The sequence below is a fragment of the Peromyscus maniculatus genome, chromosome 2 (genome assembly GCF_049852395.1).
Source record: "Peromyscus maniculatus bairdii isolate BWxNUB_F1_BW_parent chromosome 2, HU_Pman_BW_mat_3.1, whole genome shotgun sequence".
Taxonomy (NCBI): domain Eukaryota; kingdom Metazoa; phylum Chordata; class Mammalia; order Rodentia; family Cricetidae; genus Peromyscus; species Peromyscus maniculatus.
The window spans coordinates 18,651,564-18,672,506 of record NC_134853.1 but is presented as its reverse complement, the minus strand read 5'-3'; the positions used below and the strand labels follow the sequence as shown (position 1 = coordinate 18,672,506).

General features: G+C 34.4%; 1 long non-coding RNA gene across 1 annotated transcript in view; it reads left to right on the top strand.

Moving 5' to 3' along the window:
* Nucleotides 1-20,943, top strand: part of LOC143271801 (uncharacterized) — a 140,904-nt gene that overhangs the window by 87,568 nt on the left and 32,393 nt on the right. The gene's annotated exons all lie outside the window — the stretch shown is intronic.

Sequence of the window (20,943 nt, the reverse complement as noted above, 5' to 3'; positions counted from 1 at the left end):
GTCATCCAGAGGGATAAGATGCTGTTGACAAATGTGTTAGAGAACAGTATAGGGACAGCTTTCACAAAATATTATAAAATAGTTTTTATGGAAACTATATAAAATCAATTTATCTGTTTGTATTTGTTATTATTATGTATGTATATAAGGTAGATGTGTCATAGTGTGCAGCAAAGGTCAGCATAATTTAATGTGCTCAGTTTTCTACTTGAATCTTTTAGTGGTTCCAGGTATTACACTCGGGTTACCAGGCTTGCTCAGTAGGCACCTGCTGGGTCACATTGCTGGCCCTCAATTTTTTTTTAATATTTTACTTTTAACAATATTTAAAGACATGGCTTCAAGAAAAAAAGGATCAGAGTAAGGAGTCTATGTAATTAGCTCCCATTCAATACTACGATCTTCATGTTGTGGGATTTGATAAAAATTCTATTTATATTTAGAGAACATAATCAAATGATAAACTAGACAATAGAATCATTTGTTCCTTTTTATATGTACCAAAATAATCAGTTAAATCAAAGGAACAGGAAATTCATTGAACATTACAAACTGTACAAGCTTATGAACTACATATTCAGCATTGCTCTTCTGTATGGCATGCTCTGTTTCTCATTTTATTTTAAATACCTCAAAAGTGATTTCTCATTCAATTTATATCCAAGTGAATGTAATTCATTGGGATTCTGAAAACTTTTTTCTTCTTGTTCTTCTTCTTACTTATAATCTTCGATCTCAATTCCCTAGATATGTTAGCTTTCACTTGCTTCCTGGAGATCTGGAGATAATATTTTTTTTAGAGCTTACAAAACAATATAAAATAAATGAAAGTTTGGCATAAGAACTACTATACAACAATGAGATAAAAGAAGGTAATTTAAGTGAATTAAAGAAAAAGAACTGCTTGCTCATATTGCTTTCTTATGTTGTTTGAGAAAAAAATGTATTAGTTATTGGGGAAAGAACAGCCCTCCTAGAAAATAGCCTTTTATTTTCTTCATTCATGGAGGCATTTTCCTGGAAGAGATTCTGACAGGAAAGTAACAATTAAGGGTTTATATCTTGAAACTGCTGTTGCATACTTGTAAAGGCTGTTAGGAGAATTACTTCACTTGAATTTTGAAAATGAGAATTGGAAAAGGACTCAGCATTTGTTATTATACACTCATGTTACATTCTTTCTAGTGATAGGTTTTCCTGACCTAAGAAATAAAACAGTGCAATATTGACACTAAAGAACCAGGAGACAGGGATACAGTGTGACTTCTGCTGGGTCATCTGGATCACAGACTTGTCATTACTGAAATGAACCAGATCTGAGTAGATACCTCTCCTGGAAAGAGGAAGGTTTGAGTGTCCTTATGATACTCCTAGTTAGTCAGTGGAAGGTGGTAAGGTTCTATACCGAAACTAGTCATAAAGTCTGCACGGTGGTATCTGTAGATAGGGCATGACTTTCTCTAAGCTAGATGTTAGATAAGCCTTCTCTTTCCACAGTTCCCATTAATTACAGAAAAAGTATGGGTTAGACTTCCATAGCTTCAGGACATTTTTCTTAAATGGAAAAGAAGTAGGTTATTTATTGGGTTTGTTTCTAGCCTACTGACCCTATATGACTTTACTCATAGAAAAGTAATTATGTTAAAGTCTTCATTTGGACTGTGATTTCAGTAAGAAGATAAAGGTAAAAACGTGTCTTGTCTTTGTTCTTATATGGGTTTTATAAGAAGTTTTTTTTTTTGCGAGATGATATTAATGAACTGTATTAAAAGATACAAAATTCTTGGGAATGTACTGCAAAATGAATGAGCTATCTTTTGCTTTTTCTGTACCTCAAAGTACTAAATCACAGGGTTCCACTGGGTCAGTGGTTCTCAACCTTCCTAATGTTGTGACTCTTTAGTATATTTCCTCGTGTTGTGGTCACTCTCAAACAAAATTATTTCTTTGCTATTTCATAACTGTAATTTTGCTACTTTTATGAATTATAGTGTAAATATCTGATATACAGGATACCAGATGTGTGATCACCAAAGGGGTCACAACTCACAGTTTGAAAACCGCCGAGCTAGATGACTCTGGGGTAAGGGAGCTTGCTGATAGGACTGATTGCCTGACCTGAGCTCCATCATCAGAATCCAGGTGGTGGAAAGACAGAGTCAACTCCAGAGAGTTATCTGACTTCTATACATGAATAGTGGTGCACGTGGACATGCTTCTTCCCACAACACACAAAGAAATGTAAACAAAATAAATCAAATCATTCATATTCCAACAAACTTTGACATAACTCTAGGATTTTTCTCAGCATGACCCTGAGTGAAAATGAGACTATTAGTGAATTTTCAATCCTGGCTAGTGACAGATTTTTCAGTTACAGTGTTAAGTTTAGGTTGTTCATAGGAAAGCAACAAAATAGTCTAGACCATGTCACATTGTACCTACTATATGTTCATTCCGAAATGAAAAACACAACTCTGGAAGTCACTGCTCCTCCACAAAGCTTTGTAAAAGACAAGCCATGTATTTTAATTTTATTTCATTTCCTTTGTCATTTTACAGTCTCTAAGGGATATATATATATATTCCTTATATATAATATATATAATATATATATATTACAGTAGATTTTCCCTATTGCCTATATATCATCATATATTTGCACCAATTCACCAAGTCAAACATTAGAAGATCTTTAGCTTTTACTTGGTTATCATCACAATGTTACATAAAAGATAATTTAGACTAGTACTATCAAAAATTTTAAAGGGCTAGAATTTCAATGTAAAACCAATTTTAGAATGTATATCATAAATTATGTGCAGCAACTTATGTAATATAGGAATAAAATATGTTACAAAACACTTTGTATTTGTGAATTTTAAAATGTAAGACAAGCTCCATGAAATTGAAGTTGCCTTCAAAACAATAAAGGGCAGGATAGCTGTAAAGGAGACACAAATTAAATCAATAATTAAATGTGCTTGTCTATTCTGGTAGCTTATTTAAATAAAGGAACACTTCATTTTATCTTCCTGGGAAGAAAGATAAATTGACCTTAAAAAACAACTTTATGTGGAAATATAGCAGCTTTGCTAAGTAATTTAATGATTTTTAAATGGAGCCAAGATTATAATAGCTCATTAGATGCAATCTATTTATCTGTTGCCATCATGAGGGGGGAAAAGAAGTTAAAAGACAAAAGTTCTGAGTTATGGAAATAGAATCTTTCAGTGACATCAGCACAAGCTTGTGAAGAATGAACATGTTATGAAGCAATTCAACTAATGTTGGCATTCATTTAGTTTTTCCTGAATGGGTTACCCTTTACATTGTCCACTAGAGATGATTTTCATTTTACAATTTAGTTCTCTATATTTTCTTACCCCAAGTTAGCAAATTTAAAGAGTAGATTTTGCTGATAAGCTGTAGATGGAGTGTTCTCTCTGGGTCCTACCAAGCTTCGCAGTCCCTTAGCCCACTTATAAAATAAACATACAGATGCTTATATTATTTAAACTTGGCCATTAGCTCAGGCCTATCATTGTCTAGCTCTTACTCTTATATTTAGCCCATTTCTATTAATCTTTACTTTGCCACGTGGCTCCTGGCTTACTGGTACTTTATATCTCCCTTGCCTGGCGGTGGCTCCAGGCAGTCCCTCCTTTCCTTCCTCCTTCCTCAATTCTCCTCTCTGTTAGTCCCACCTATACTTCCTGTCTGGCTACTGGCCGATCAGTGTTTTATTTATACAGAGTGATATCCACAGCAATAAGCAGTGACCAAAACTTTGGAAACATTCTATGATGTCTTCCTTACAAACTCTAAAGAGATGTGCTTTCCGTAAACAGTTGTTTAAGCCTCTATGTTTCCCAAGGTAAGAATGAAGTTCTCTTATGTCATGAATTTTAAAAGGTATCAAACACATCATAAAATATTTAGTCTTATCTTCAAATAGAATTGTAATGCTTAGTTATTACACTGATAATAGTTTCATTTTTAAGGTTATGAAACTCTCAGGTAAATGTATAAACCATCATGTGGTCTTTAGAAAGTGTGTGTATGTGATCAAACCTCTCAACAGAACCAAAGAAATGAACAGAATTGTCTACATTCTAGCCACCAAGAATAAGCACTGCAAACTGGTGAGTCACCATTGCATCATATTTTTAAGAGTTTTAATTTGGAGAGTGGGCATGGACATTTAAAAATAGTGATTTTAAACTGAAATAAATGAGCTGTGTTACATTTTGTTATTTCCTTAACTCACTTTATAAACCCAGAAGGATACTGCTTTCGGTAAAATTAGAGTGTCATAGTATTAAACAGTGGATGTGGGCCTGGATATGTTGTTCAATGGTTAAGAGCACTAGCTGCTCTTATTGATCACTTAGGTTTGGTTTCCAGTACCCACAGCAGGTGACTGAAAACCATCTAGAACTCCAGTTCCATGGGATCCAGTACCCTCTTTTGTCCTCAGCAGGTGTCTGATCACATGTGGTATGCAAACGTATTCTCAGGCATAAACATGAAATAAAAATTTTAAGTACATTTTTTAAGGTTAATGCATCTATATTGTATGACAGGGTGGTTAATGTATGAAGAATTCATGATAGATATCCATTGTTTTATTAAGGGTGACAAACTGATCTCTACCAATCAGATTTTTGAAAAAAATGTAAGGAAAGATTGAAAGAAGTTCACAAATTTTACCATTTAGTGGGTGAATTATATTTACCAACATCATGACTGTCAAAACATTGACACATCAAGTAAATCTGAAAGTTAGGTAAAATGTCCTTGAATGGAGCACTGTTTAATTGGACATTTGCTTCATGCATAAAAATGCTCAATTGTTATAGCATCGTTTTATAAATTATTTCTTCCATCTTTTTGTCTAAAGAATTAAAAAATTAATCCACTTAATCCTCCCATTCCAGTTCCAGCAAATCCACCCATAATTATTTTATTTACCCTTTATAGGATAATCCAATCCTCCCGACAGTCCATTATTCATTACCTAATCTCTGTGGTTATATGAATTATAGCTTGTTTAATGAAGACTTAAGAGCTAATATCCACATATAAGTGAATATGTAACATATTTGTCTTTTTGGGTTTAGGTTACCTTTCTTTGGGTGATTTTTTTTTCTTGCTTCATCCATTACCAGATGATTTTATAATTTTATTTGTTAATAGCAGAAAAAATGGCATTTTGTAATGTACCATATTTTTCTTATCTATTTATCCATTAATGGGTATCAAGTCTGTTTCCAATTTCTTGCTGTTATGATAAAATAGCAAATAATATGGATTAGTAAGTGTCTCTGTATAGCATGCTGAGTATTTTGGGTATTTGCTCAAGAACAGAATAGCTGAATCTTAGGGTACATCTAGTACCAACTTCCTGAAGAACAGCCACGTTGATTTTCATAATGATTGTACAATTTTGCAGTTCCACAAGCAATGGATGAGTATTCCCCTTAATCCTTATTCTTGCCAGCATGAACTATCATTTGTTTTATTGATCTTAACCATTCTGACTGGTGTAAAATGAAAACTCAAAGTATTTTTTATTTTCATTTCCCTGATGACAATGGAGGATGTTGAACACTTCTTTAAGTACTTCTCAGACATTTGTGTTTCCTCTTTGAAGAATATTGTGTGTAAATCTACCTCAAATTTAATTATATTTTTCTTCATATCTAGCTTTCATTAGTGATCTCTATATTTTTTATATTAGCTTTCTATCAGATTGTAGTCAGTAAAAATCTTTTCCCATTGTATAGCCTATGGCTTTAGCCAAATGATATCATGCCCTTTACCATATAGAAAGTCTTCAATTTCATGAGATCCCATTTATTAATTGTGGTTCTTACTGCCTGTGATATCAGTGTTCTATTAAAAAAAATTCCTTCCAGTGACAATGACTTCAAGATTATTCCTTACTTTCTCTTCTATTAGGTTCAGTACATCTGGACTTAGGCTGATGTCTTTGAACCATTTGGAACTGAGTTTTGTGTAGTGTGAGAACTGTGAATCTTTTTGCATTTTACTTTATACAGGAATCCAGTTTGACCAGTACCATTTGTTGAAGATTCTATCTTTTTTTCAGGGTGTATATTTGGCTTCTTCATAAAAAAAAAAGTCAGATTTCCATAGATGGGTAGGCTTATGGCTGAGTTTTCAATTCAATTTCATTAATCAAAATATCTGTTTTTTGCCAAGTCCAATCTGATTTTATTACTATCACTTGATAATACAATTTGAAGATAAGGTTCTGATACCTGAAGCAGTTCTTCTATTATTTATAATTGTTTTAGCTGTCCTAGGTTCTTGGTGTTTTCCTATAAAGATGAAATTGTCCTTTCAAGACCTGTGAAGAATTGTGTTGTAATTTTTATGGGGATTGCATTGAATCTATAGATTGATTTTAGGAGGATGGCCATTTTTACTATATTAATCATATTGATCAATGAGCAGAGGAGATCTTTCCATTTTCTGATATCTCCAATTTCTTTCATTAATGTCGTAAAGTTTTTATTACATAAGCCTTTCACTTCCTTGATTAGAGTTACTTCAAGATATTTTATATTTTTTGAGAGTATTGAAAAAGGCATTGTTTCCCTGAATTCTTTCTCAATACCTTTGTCATTTGTACATACGAAAGGTACTGATTTTTGTGTGTTAAATTTGTATCCTGTAACTTTACTGGAAGTGTTTTTCAGTCATAGGATTTTTCTCAGTGGAATTTTTATGGTCACTTATGTATACAATCATATCATCTGCAAGTAAACACACTTTAGCTTTTCCTCTTCCTATTTTTATCCTTTTGATCTACTTCTATTGTCTTATTGTTCTAGCTTAGACTTTACCTACTAAATAAAAAAGATGCGGTAGGAGTGGACAGCCTAGTCATGCTCCTAATTTTAGAGAAAATGCTTTGAATTTCTCTCTATTTAGGTTGATGTTGATGGGATTCCTGTAAATCATCTCTATTATGTTTTGCATGTCCCTTGTGTTAACAATATCTCTGGGAGGGGGTTGGATTTTTCAAAGGCATTTTATGCATATAATTAGATGATCATTTTCCCCCATTTTTTTTCATTAAGATATTTTCTACTCACCCTACATATAACCCACAGATCCCACCTCCTCATTCTTTCCTCCTCCTTACCTCCCATGTATTTTACACAGTTTGCATCTGTGTTATTACGGTAGAGTGTTCTGTAATTTCCTTCTGTGTTGGGTCTTTATGCGGCTTGTTGTTTGGGTATAACTTTGATCATATTAGAGACTTGGACAATGCTCCCTTTGTTTCTGTTTTGCAGAGTAATTTGAGTATTGGTGTTCTTGTAGCATTCTGCTCTAAAACTGTTTGACCCTGGGTCTTTCTTTCTTTTTTCGGATTGTAGATTTTGATTACTGCTTTTATTTTCCTGGTGGTTATAGGTCTGCATAAATTGCTTATTTGACCTTGAACTAACTTCAGTAGGTGGTATATATCAAGAAAATTATCCATTTCTATTTAATTTTTCCAATTTGGTAGCATATCAGTTTTTATGAGTCTCTGGATTTCCATGGTGTCTGTTGTTATGACTCCCTTTTATGTCTATATTTTTAAATTTGGATCTTCCCCCTATGCCTTTTAGTTAATTTGACTAAGTGTCAATGTTACTGATTTTCCCAAAGAACCAAGTCTTTCTTGCACTGATTCTTTTTATTGTTTTTTATTTCTGTTTTATTTTTTTAAGATGCAAGTTTAATTACTCCTTTCTATCCATTCCTATTAGGCATTATTACTTCTTTTTGTTTTCAAGCTTTCAGGTATGATGTTGAGTTACTTGTATGAGTTCTCTCCAATTCTTTCGTGTGGTTACTTAGTGCTGTGAACTTTCCCCTTAGAACCATCTTCACTTCATCCTAACAGTTTGGGCATGTTGTGTTTCCATTTTCACTCAGTTCGAAAGAGTTGTGGTGTTTGTTTGTTTAGTTTCGGTTTTCTGTCGTGAACCACTTTTTATTCAGTAGTGACTTGTTTGGTGTCCATGAGTTTTAAGCTTTCTGTTGTTTCTGTACTTGTAGATATCCATCTTTAATTCATGGTTCTTAGATAGGATGTTAGGTGCTATTTCCACTTTCTTGTATCTCTTGAGACTTTTTCTGTGTCCAAGTATGTGGTCTGTTTTGGAGAAAGTTCCATGAGGTGCTAAGAAGAAGCAATATTCATTTGTGTTTGGGTCAAATGTTTTGTAAATATCTGTTAGGTCTATATGGTTTATATTATCATTTAGCTACAACATTTCTCTGTAATTTTTTTCTCTAGAAGACCTGTCTGTTGCTGAGAGTGGGATATTGAACTCTCCCACTATCGTTGTATGACAGTAAATATCTTATTTTAGCTATAACAATGTTTCTCATATGGAATTGGGTGCTTTGTGTTTGAGCAGAGGTATTAAGAATTGCAATGTTTTCTTGGTGGATTTTTCCTTTGATGAGTATGTAGTCTCTTCCCTACTTCTTTAGACTAGTGTTGGTGTGAACTCTACATTGTGAGATATTAAAATGGCTACACCAACTTGTTGCTTTTGTCCCTTTGCTTGCAATATCTTTATCTATCCTTTTACCTTGATGTGTTGTCTATCATGCTAAGGTGTTTTCTAGGATGTATCCATTCTTCAGTTGAAGGGCATCTAGGTTGTTTCCGGGTTTTGGCTATTACAAACAATGCTAATATAAACATAGCTGAGAAAGTGCTCTTGTGGTATGATTGAGCATTTCTTGGGTATATGAGAAGATCCATCAGAAGGAGGGAAAATGGGTGTAAAATAAGGATCTGATACCCTGGACATTTCTGAAAAGTGATAGCTGCTGTTGAGTGAGGAAAAGGGAATGGGGTGAGGAAGAAAGGCTGTAGAAGAGAATCTGGTTAGTTCCTTTGGAGTGATGGCAGAAGGAAGGAGAGCTTGCAGTAGCTGTTCTCCTACAAACCTGGGGGGGGGGTAAGACCATGGAATTGAAGTTGAAAGATGGAATGGAAAGTGAAATCATCTACCTGATTCTCTGGCTATCTTGGGCAGGGGGTTTCCAAGGAGAGACTGTCTTGGGTATTGTTGGATGAGACTTTATTTCTATACTCATGTCATGGGTACATACATGATTTTTATACACCTTCCTGGAAACACATAGGAGAGAAATCATGGTGGTTACCTTTCTGATATTGGCTTATCTGGTGATTTCTCTTTATATCTATCTCTCTCAAAAATATCACGCAGTTCTTTTATCCACCCTTATCCTGTTGGACATCTACTTTGGATCTCTAAGCTAGATATTGTTGATATCATGCTAATAAACACCGTGATGTTCAAATTACCCTGTGATATGTTGATTTGGAGTCCTTTAAACAAAGACATTTTATTTCATGCCCAAAAGTGAAAAAGAGAATAAGAAGATTCTAAAATTAATGAGTCTCTAGTAACCTAATTTTAGTAATAAATGAAAACAGTAGCAGATCTAAAATTAAATTGAATATTTGTACAATGTTATCAACCACCTAGACCCAACAGATATATCAGTAAGCCTATAAACAGTCTCATATATATGTGCTAGATAAGAATGTGTTGGGTTTTCTCCAAGATAGATAAGCAAATGGTGACAAAAGAACTATAGTTTAAGGATTTGAAATTATGATCATCTACAATAGTATTAAATTAAAAAAGTAATAGAAGCAAAGTTGGTAATTCAAGTATTCTTTTTAAAGCATATATGTAAACAACTATTGTCTCAAAATGAAATCACAGTAGGAGAGACAAAATAGCTGTGAAACAACATAGGCAAGGAACTATTTAGGGTATAGCTGAGTAATGCTGCTGCTGCACCTTGGTAACTGTATTTTCTGATAGTCAGAATGTTGATTTATTATTAAATATCCTCCAAGCACACCTATATTTTGCTATTATATAAGAAACTAAGGAACCAGAGCATTCTCTCAGCATGTGTAGTAATAAAGATCTGTATCTCTTTCAGAAGAGCTGGAGTCATTACATCAAATTTCATTATGATTTTGATATCCTCTTTTTTGAGAGAATCATGGAAAGAAATAAATGGAAGGCAGTCTCCAGTTCATCATTTATTGGGAGCATAAAAAGATTGCCTTAACCCATAAATACGCCACACTCTTCATACATATTTGCAATTCTTTTTATTTAAAACCCAAAATGCAGAACCACTTTTGTACCTGTATACTTTTGGCTGGATGCACTAAACTCTTGTGAGAATGTGTGCTTTGCTCTGCTAAAAAAAAAAAAAAAAAAAAAAAAAAAAAAAAAAAAAAAAAAAAAAAAAAAAAAAACCTATCATTTAAACTGTCCGTGTTTTATGATTCAATTCCCTCCTTTAAAAAGATAAGGATACAAAGACTCCCAATATTTTAACATTCATTTATGTGCTAGGACTGTACCCAAATAAAGCAGACTAGATGGGATACAGTTAAATGTAGAACTTAGATAGAAGATTATAATTGGATGCATCAGAATTAAAAGAATGATGTCAAAATAGTGACTATTCTCCGACACCACGATGTGCACATGAAAAATGCACTCTACCCCAGGGAGTGGATCTGTTTAAGGCAAGAATAAACAGATAGTTTTCAAATTAGATTTAAATATACAAGTGATTTCACAGCACTGAGTGTTTTTAAAGAACAAAGCAGTTTTTGCTAATCCCAGTGATGTCTACCGAATGGCACATCTATACCTGTCAACTTCACTGGAAATTTTTGAATCTTAGTTCATGAAATAAATAAGAAGGAAATAGGAGAATGTAGACCTTAGTATTTATAAGCTGCATGGAGGGTGGTTTTCAAGGAAATGATGGTAAGTAAATGAATAATGAATGTAATAAACCAGCTTTCAAACATTTTTACTTTATATTTCAGGTGTACATACCAGCTTTCAGGGATCATAAGTACATATCAGAGACACTGAAGTTGTATGTGCTCTCAAGAGTGAGAGGAGTACTTAAAATACAAGTATACACGAGTACAAAAATGTTTTAGCATGTAATTGCTGTGTTTGTATACTTCTGAAATTTCCTCTTTAATTTTTTAAAAAAAATTCAACTCATGAAGTATAATTTAAATGTGTCAAAAAGAACAAGGATATTTCCCACAGGAAGATCATTTGAGGATAGAACTCTGCTCCATGCTATCAGTATAAAAGAGTACATTGATAGCTTAACAGTGTAGAACTTTCACATTTAATGTCTTCATTGGGTACTGAAATGGTTGCAAAGCTTGTCTTCATCCAATTTAAAGTTGAGGTGTTGTATGAGCAAATTGCTCCATCTCCATCATAGCACACAGTAAATGAAATCATATAAGTATAGATAAAATACCAGTGGACAGATTCCTCTGTCAGCATTTTAAGAGATTATTGATGGAAGAAATCTAAAAGGAGCTTAAGGAGAGCTAAGGAACCCAAAAAAAGATAGCTTTAGTGGAAAGGAAAGCGCTCCCAATTCACTCTCCACAAATTAGTGAGTAACTGGAAACATGTCAGAGTTAGGTAATGTCAAGACACAAATTTTTCTTTTGGAACTTAAGAGTTGATATCTTCATAAAATGTGTATTTTCTCTACAGACACACTTTTTTAGTGAAAGAATGAAGATAAAATCCAGGTCTTAGATGATGTTCATATTTTATCACACTATATGTGCGGCTAGAAGTATTGATGTGCACTCACTGGATAAACACAGATGGGCAATTTCTAGATGAGAAGGGCATGTAGAAAAGAAATTGGAAATTAAGTAATATTTGTAAATGTACTACTAAACAAGCTGAAAAATAGTGTTTGTACAATTCTTTTTGTTGTTGTTTGTTTTTCAAGGAAGGTTTTTCTGTGTAGTCCTGGTTATCCTAGAACTCACTCTGTAGACTAGGCTGGTCTTGAACTCACAGAGATCTGCCTGCCTCTACCTCCCAAGTGCTGGGATTAAAGGCATGCACCACCACTGTCTGATGATTTTACAATTTCATTTTTGTTTTTCTTTTTGTGTTTTGGTTTTTTGAGACAGGGTTTCTCTGTGTAGCTTTGTGCCTTTCCTGGAACTCATTCTGTAGCCCAGGCTGGCCTCGAACTCATAGAGATCCACCTGCTTCTGCCTCCCAAGTTCTGGGATTAAAGGTATGCACCACAACCACCCGGCTCTACATTTTTTTATTCATTTTACATACTAACCACAGATCCCCCTATCATCCCTCCGGCTTCCCCCTGCCTCTTGCGTCCTCCCCCCTAATTTACCCCCTCATTCCCTCCTCCAACAGGGTAAGTTCTCCCATGGGGGGATAACTGAGCCTGGTACATTCGGTTGAGAACCAAGCCCCTCCCCACTGCATCAAGGGTGAGTAAGGTATCCAACCACAGGTAATGGGATCCAGAAAGCCAGTTCATGCATCATGGATAATACAATTCTTAACTGACAAGTAAAAGCCAATCATTTGCTGGGAGTGGTGGCACAACCTTTAATGCCGGCACTAGGGAGGCAGAGCCATAATCTCTAAGAGTTCCAAGTCTGTAGGGTAGAAATAGTAGCGTTCCACTCCAGACAGGGATCTGTAATGAGACCCTCTCTCAAAAATAAATGATCAAACACATAATTCCAATGTTATTTTTTAAAACTTCTTCATCCTAACATGTTTTAATAATGTCATCTTTGACCTTTGATTACATTAATTTCCCCATAATCCTTATAAAAGATAAGTTTTGTAAATAAGCTCCCAAATGAGATCATAAGTTAGTACTGAATAAATTGTCATGATAGTTTTTGAGAAAATACATTTTACCTCTTTAAATAGTGGTTTCATTTATGAGAGGATATGATGTGGGAAATATATATGTATATACGTATATATGTGTGTACATGAAACTATAATACTCATTTTTTAAAACTATATAAAAGGAAAAATATGCTTTACTATATTTTAAATCTTTTAAAAACCAAAGTTATTGGTGAAATTTATATAAGGAAATTACTTGTGCAAAATCATGATGTCTTCTAAAGAGATAGGTGTTTGTAAATTTTCAAATAGCATTCTATCTTGCATAATAGAATAATATGAAATATATATTTAGAATTTTTCTTTCCGTTTTTTTGTTCCTTCTTTTCCTTTCTTTTCTTCTTTATATATTTTTTGAAACATAGAATATGTAGAGTCTCAAAAAGTTATTTTGTTTTGAGAAATATGTATGTAGGATTGACACAGCTGGGTTAAGTATCCAAATCTAGGACACACACACACACACACACACACACACACACACACACACACACACAAATACACTAGATATCTGAACAAGTTCTGACACAGAAACGTAATGTAAATAAGATTTCTTTTTGTAAAGGAGAAGTTGAAGTATAGATTTATTAAATTTGTGCCAATATATCCTGATTCAGAGAAACCTTATACATATTGCTAACACATGCTCAAATGTATCCCTGTGTCAGGTCCTCATACATAAGTGACACTGTTCTACATATTTCTAAACAGGAGATGGTGATACTAACTCCCTTTAGATCATGTAAGTTACTGACTCAATAGTAGTTGACTTAGGACCACTGACTTTGTTGAAGGAACCAGCCTTGATATGGAGAGCTGTTTTGTATTTTATGCAATTGTGGAATCCATAACACATTCTTCCTTAAATCCTACAGCATCAAACAGTTTTTTGAGTGCTCAGTTTCACATCATTGTCAGTGTCCTTTAGCAAATTTACTTATTCCATTCTGATCCATTGAAATTATGTGATCTTTAGACATTTCTACTGGCAAGAAAAACATGGGTCTCATTTCAAAAATGTGAATTAAAGTTTTATTAGTTTGTCTTTTACGTTTTCTTTCATGTACATGTTGAATTTTTTTTTGGTTTGAACTTTCTTTTTTATAAATATTTTTATTTTATAATTAATTTACTTTTACATATCAGCCACAGATTCCCAAGTCCTCACTCCTCCCTCAGGCTTCCCCAACAATCCACCCCCCATTCCCACCTCCTCCAAGGCAAGGTCTCCCCTGGGGAGTGAGCCCAGCCTGGTAGATATAGTTGAGGCAGGTCGAGTCCCCTCCTCCCTGCATCAAGGCTCAGCAAAGTATCTCAGCATAGGCCCTGGGTTCCAAAAAGCCAGCTCATGTACCAAGGACAGGTCCTGGTCTCACTGCCTGGGGGCCTCCTAAACAGTTCAAGCTAATCAACTGTCTAACTTATCCAGAGGGCCTGGTCCAGTTCCATGGGAGTTCCTCAGCTATCAGTTTACATTTCATGTGTTTCCACTGGTTTGGCTGTTTGTCCCTGTGCTTTTTCCAATCAGGATCTCGATATCTCTTGCTCATGTAATTCCTCTCTCTCTCTCTCTCTCTCTCTCTCTCTCTCTCTCTCTCTCTCTCTCTCTCTCTCTCTCTCCAATTGGACTCCTGGAGCTCTACCTGGTGTTTAGCTGTGGATCACTGCATTCTGCTTCCATCAGTCACTGGATAAGATTTCTATCATGACAGGGTGTTCGGCCTCCTGATCACCAGGACACACAAAGACACATGCTCAACTATGTTCATAGCAGCATTATTTGTAATAGCCAGAACCTAGAAACAACCTAAATGCCCTTCAACTGAAGAATGGATAAATAAAATGTGTTATATACACAATGGAGTACTACTCAGCAGAGAAAAACAATGATATCATGAGGTTTGCAGGCAAATAAATGGATGGAACTGGAAAATATCATCTTGAGTGAGGTAACCCAGACTCAGAAAGACAAACATGGTATGTACTCACTCATAAATGGATACTAGATGTAAAGCAAAGGATAACCAGACTGCAACTCACAACTCCAGGGAGGCTACCTAGTAGGGAGGAACCCAAAAAAGACACAGGATTTGTCCAATGACAGAGAAATGGATGAGATCTACATGAGCAAACTGGGGGTAAGCGGGGTGGGGGTGGGGTAAAGGAGGGCAAGGGTCAGGGGAAAGAGAGCTTAGGGGGACGGGAGGTCCCAGCTGGATCAGGAACAGAGTGGGGAAACAAAGAAAGAGACACCATGATAAATGAAGACACCATGGAAATAGAAAGAATCAAAGTACTAGAGAGGTCCCCAGAAATCCACAGAGATACCTCCACAATAGACAACTGGTAATGGTCGAGAGAGTGCCTGAGCTGACCTACTCTGGTGATCGAATATAATAAATATTATCTATCTGTACATTCTCTTTTTCAACTTCCTCATGATGCTCCAACATGCATGCTCCATTTTCTTTCTTTCTTCCTTCCTTCCTTCCTTCCTTCCTTCCTTCCTTCCTTCCTTCCTTCCTTTCTTTCTTTCTTTCTTTCTTTCTTTCTTTCTTTCTTTCTTTCTTTCTTTCTTTCTTTCTAATAGTCCACTAAGTCTATAGATACTGCTGCATATTCCTGCATGGGTGTGAGGATGTCCAGTGGAACATGAGAAACCAACCAGTGGCCAAATCCTCCAAAGAGAATGATCCTACCTTCCCAAGCAACTATCCAGTGTCAAGAGTTCCTCAGTAAGGGGAAGAGCTGGAGGATTATCTACCCCATTTATGCCAGAATATTGTTGGTTTCATCTTGTACAGCTCTTGTATAGACATGTTAGTTTTTATGAGCTGATAGTTGAGATAGAAAGCCATGTCATGGCCTGAAGACAGCACCAATTTCTCCTAGCTCTAGTTCATACATTCTTTCTGCCACCTCTTCTATGATGCTCTCTGAGCCCTTGTGGTTGATGGAATTAATACAGATATCACATTTAGAAATGAGACCTCAGTTTCTTATTCTTTGTGTCTCTCCATAGACTTTTCTTTACTAAAAAATAAATTTCTCACACAAAAGTTGAGAGTATCACAGATCTATGGGTATAATCATCGATGTTTAGAAGGTATGTTACTCAAGGTTCTCTAGAGTCACAACTTATGAAATATATATGTATTATATGATATATATGTGTTATGTATATATATAATATACATATTTTATATAGTGTATTATATAATGATATCATATATATTATATGATATTATACATATTATATATAGTAAATAAAGGAGATTTTTTTTGGAATGACTTACAGGCTGCAGTCCAGCTAATCCAACAATGGCTAGCTGTGAGCAGAACATTGTAGTTGTTGAGTCCCATAAAGCTGGATAGCTCTATCTCAGGTGGTAATACATATGTACATATTTAAAATTACATGAAATCTTAAAGAATTTGAATCTGTTTTAACATAATGACTAAGGATAATAAGTACTTTTTAATGTTGGATGCCTGCTCCTGGTCATGACACTGCAATATTTTAATGAAAATTTAAGTCTGTGCTCAACAGAGAGAACTATCTATTCTTGTTGCCAGCCTACTTTTTGGATATTTTTCTTTTTTTATTCTTCCTTTTGCTCCATAGAAACTTTGTAGTTTTATGATGTCATAGTTTTCACTTGTTGACTTCAATTCTTGGACAAGAGGAATCCTATTAAGAAAGTCTTTCCCTACATGTGTATCAAGTAAGATACTGCCCATTTTCTTCTAGTGGTTCAGTATTTCAGATTTTACATTTAGTTCTTCGATTAATTTGGAGAAAGTTTTGTGCAGTTGAAGGGATAAAGATCTAATTTCATCCTTTGTATATAGATATACAATTTCACAGTACCTTTTATTGAAGAGACATTTTATCATCCAGCCTATGCTTTTGGCCATCTTTGTTAGATCTGTGGGTTGGCTTGAATGTCTAGATAAGAAAATACATCACGTTATGCCCTGGAGAATGATGTAGTGGATCTGGCTGGGTGGAAAAAATGCATGTTTTATGTAAATATCATGTTTGTAATAGCAGGTGTTATAAATTTTTTATTATTACTTCAATCTTATTGATAGATATTGGTCTGCTTAATTTATTTATTCCATCTTTGTTTAATTTTGGTATGTTGTATACCTCTAGGAATTCATTCTTTTTTAAGATCATGGCATATAGGATTTTAAAATATGTCCTTGGGATTTTAAATCTCATTGAAAACTTTAGAAATATCCATATTTTGTTTCTAACTTTATTAATTTGGGGCTTCTCTCACTTTCTTTGGTTAATTTGGCTAAGAGTTTGTCAACCTTGTTTATGTTTTCAAAGAACCAACTCTTTATTTCACAATTACTTTCTATTGTTTTTTTTTCCATTCTTTTAAATTCACTAATTTCAACTCTGAGTTTGGTTGTGTTTTTATCTTCTGTTTGGAGATTTGTTTAGTTTATTCTCTTCCCAAAACCTTCAGGTTTGTTCCTCAATTATTAGTTTGAGATTTCTCAAAATTTTAATGTAAGTACTTATAACTAAAATCTTTCCTCAAAAGAGTGTCTTTATTGTGTCCTATAGGTTTTGTTATGTTCTGTGTTCATTTTCATTCAATTCTAGGATTGTTTTGTTTAGTTTATTTGAATTAATTATTATTCAATAGTGTATGCTAATTTACTTTATGTAGTTTTTTTGTTGTTGATAACTAGCAATATTGTTGATATTCCATTGTGATCATATTTAATGCAGAATTGTATTTGTATGTTCTTATATTTGTTGAGATTTTCTTTGTATCCTAATAGATGATAAATGTGGACAAATTTCCATGGACAACTAAAAGGAGTATGCACTCTGTCTTGTTTTCATAGGATATTCTGCATGGCTGCTATGTCTAGTTTTTCTGTATATAATTTTGTCCAGAAGACCTGTCTATTGGTGAGGTGGTATAGTGGAGTCAGATACCACCAAAGTATTGTGGTTAATCTCTGGTGTTCCTCATAGTAGTATTTTGAAGCGAAACTGGATGCACCTGTGTATATTCTTAGAGTTGTAACATCCTCATGATATGTTGTTTCTTTGATAAGTATGGAACATCTCTCCTTCTCTCTTCTAACTGGCGTAGGTTTAAAGTCAGTTTTGTGAGAAATGGGAAACCTTAGCATTCTACATGAAGTAATGAATATTTTACAAAGCCTCATTAGAGAATAAGGGCAATTAGGCTGTATACACACCCTCTACACTGTAGATTCATTAAGATTGACCTGCTTAGAGAAGCAGATGCTTAGTTACATGTTATCTGTCAAAAATTATTCATAGCAGTCCTTGTTTCATTATGTAGGAAATAAAAGCCAAATCCCAGAACTCTAGAGACAGAGGAAAGTGGATATATGTGAGCTTGAGGCCAACCTCTTCTTCAAAGCAAGTTCCAGGACAGCCAGGATTGTTACACAGAGAAACTCTGTCTCAAACAAATAAACAAAAGAGAAAGAAATAGAATGCCAAGGTGGCCTATTTTTCCTATTCTTACTAATCATGGATGTGGTCAGTGTGTGTTTGCTTAAATAATTATCAATCCAAAGGGAAAATATTTGTTTATTTCCATATAAGGAAGTTTTTCAACCTTTGCATACGATCATTAATCATTTGTAGTTCCTTATTTTTCTCTATATAATCTTTGCTGATATTTCTTCTGATATGGCAAACTATTATGTTGTTTTAACTTAATGTGTGCATATGTCTACTAAATTTTTAATTTTTACTAGATATTCTTCATGTCTTGTAATACAATTGAATTGCTTATGCAATTTTTGTACATGGAAACCTCATGTTTTCTGTTTGAGGATCTGTCCATATGTTCTACTTTAATGAGGTTCACAGCTACTACATTGTACAATTTACTCATTTAATAGATGTTAATATAATCTTTACTGAACTGTTAATGTTAAAGCTACTGGATACTAGTAATGATTTAGGAAATTTTCTATGGTGATTAATCATGATGATGAGCTAATGATTTAAAAACTGAATAGGTCTATGTGGTTGTGTGATGCTTGAGACCAATAAGCACTGGTTTATATGAAGAATGCTTCTTAAAGGATATAATAGTAAAACTGGTAAGATAAAGCAAAGATCAACAGCAAGTCTAACCTGAATGATGAAATAGATGCTTCTGAGAAAGGGAATCTTTATGTAGAATAAATCAAAGAAAAGGATAATGCACAGGAAACATCTACATGCATCTAGAGCTGACAAGAAGGGTTGACTTGTTGCATATATATATCACATTGATGATTTATCTAGAGGGGCTGTATTTGCTGTTCTTTTGTAACATTTAATGGTGAAGAAAGTGTAATTTGCAAGGGGTTCTTCTTTGGGAAGATATGAATTTCACAACTACAGAAGAAATTTAATTAGACCGATGATTTTAACAGTCTTGGAGATTTTTGTAACATGGGTATTTTATTTTTAAAAAATGACCATAATAATATTCATTTGATAGATTTTACTTCTATCTCCCACGATTAAAAGCCATTTAGTATTGTGTAAGCTACTAAATGACGAAATAACCTGAGTATGTGATTATTTAGGAGTATTAAAAAATCCCTCTCAAGAAAATTATAGCTTGGTACTGAGTTGTACATTTCAATCTCAATACTTTGGACATAGCAAGTTCCTTGTCAGTGAGATGCTGTCTCAAAAACGAACAAAAAAGTTTGACAGACCAAAAGACAGAAGCATAAGATGTATAAATCTAGCACTGGTAGAAGTCAAAACATCTTTTATATTCTTGAACTTGTGCTAACTGAACTATTTCTGCATTAAATAAAGTCACATGATAGAGGAAAGAATTTTAGATAACCAAAATATGTACATATATAAAAGGAATTTAAATACATTCACCATATAATGAGGGATACAATGCCCCAACTAGACATCTATGCCACCAATAAAAGCCCTAGCATCATGAATGGGTTACATCTAGATAAGTTTTTGTCCAAAGGGGTTCTATAGACATCCCCAGGCATCTAAGATGATTGCCTATTGCTGAGGATCCTGTTTGCTCTTAGCAACCTAAGAGTAAGATAGTTTTGCTGAAGATACAATTTTCTTATGTTACTGAACATGGAGAAACCCCAACTAGGAGTTTCACCCCTACTGACTAACATTACACTGGTGTTGGGAGGTACTTTACACATACCAGACAAGAAATTTTATCATCAATAAAACCCAACACACACACACAACAACCTTTTTGACTCATACCAGTTAACCTGCCTGAAAGATACTGGTGCCTAAGTAGAAAAAAAAATGTTAAGCAAATAACCAAGCACATATTGATTGAATTTGAAGGACACTCATTAAAGTGGCTAAGAATCTGAGAATAGATAGGTCATGGGCCACAGGAGAAAGGCTACTACTATTCTGCTAAAAGAATATAGCAATAAAATGACACCCAATGACATATTGCTATAGTCATAGATCAGCCTACCATTAAACACTCATCAGAAAGGTTTCTTTTTGTACTAGATAGTAATTAACAGAGAGACTCACAATTGAACAATGGGCAGAGGGTGAGAATTTGGAGCACTCAACCCTAAATGAGATGGCCTTATCAACCACTTCCCACAAGGCTCTAAGATGTATGCTGAATAGGGGTCAGAAGAGACAAAAATGGCAAATGACCCCTAGGTAACAGCACCTTCCTGACACAATAGAATTGATAAACAAATGAACTCATGATTTGTTGTGTGCACAAAACCAGCACAAGTTCAACCCAGAAAAAAAAAACAATAAACAACACAGCAAAGGGGAAGTAAATTAAGGACAGCCACTCCTAACCAAGAAGCTATTCATTTGTAACTGATACCTGCTGTGAAAGAAAAAGAATCAGTCATCTCCAATACAGTGTCACTGGGCATATCAATACACTTCATGGCAGGGACCATGTGTAGGAGTATTTGTCCAACACAAAAGAGAATCTGCAAAATTGAATCGTGTGTGTGTGTGTGTGTGTGTGTGTGTGTGTGTGTGTGTGTGTGTGTTGGTTTGGTTTAGTTTGACATTTTTTTGGATTATTGAGATTGTTTCTTTGAATTTTGTTTG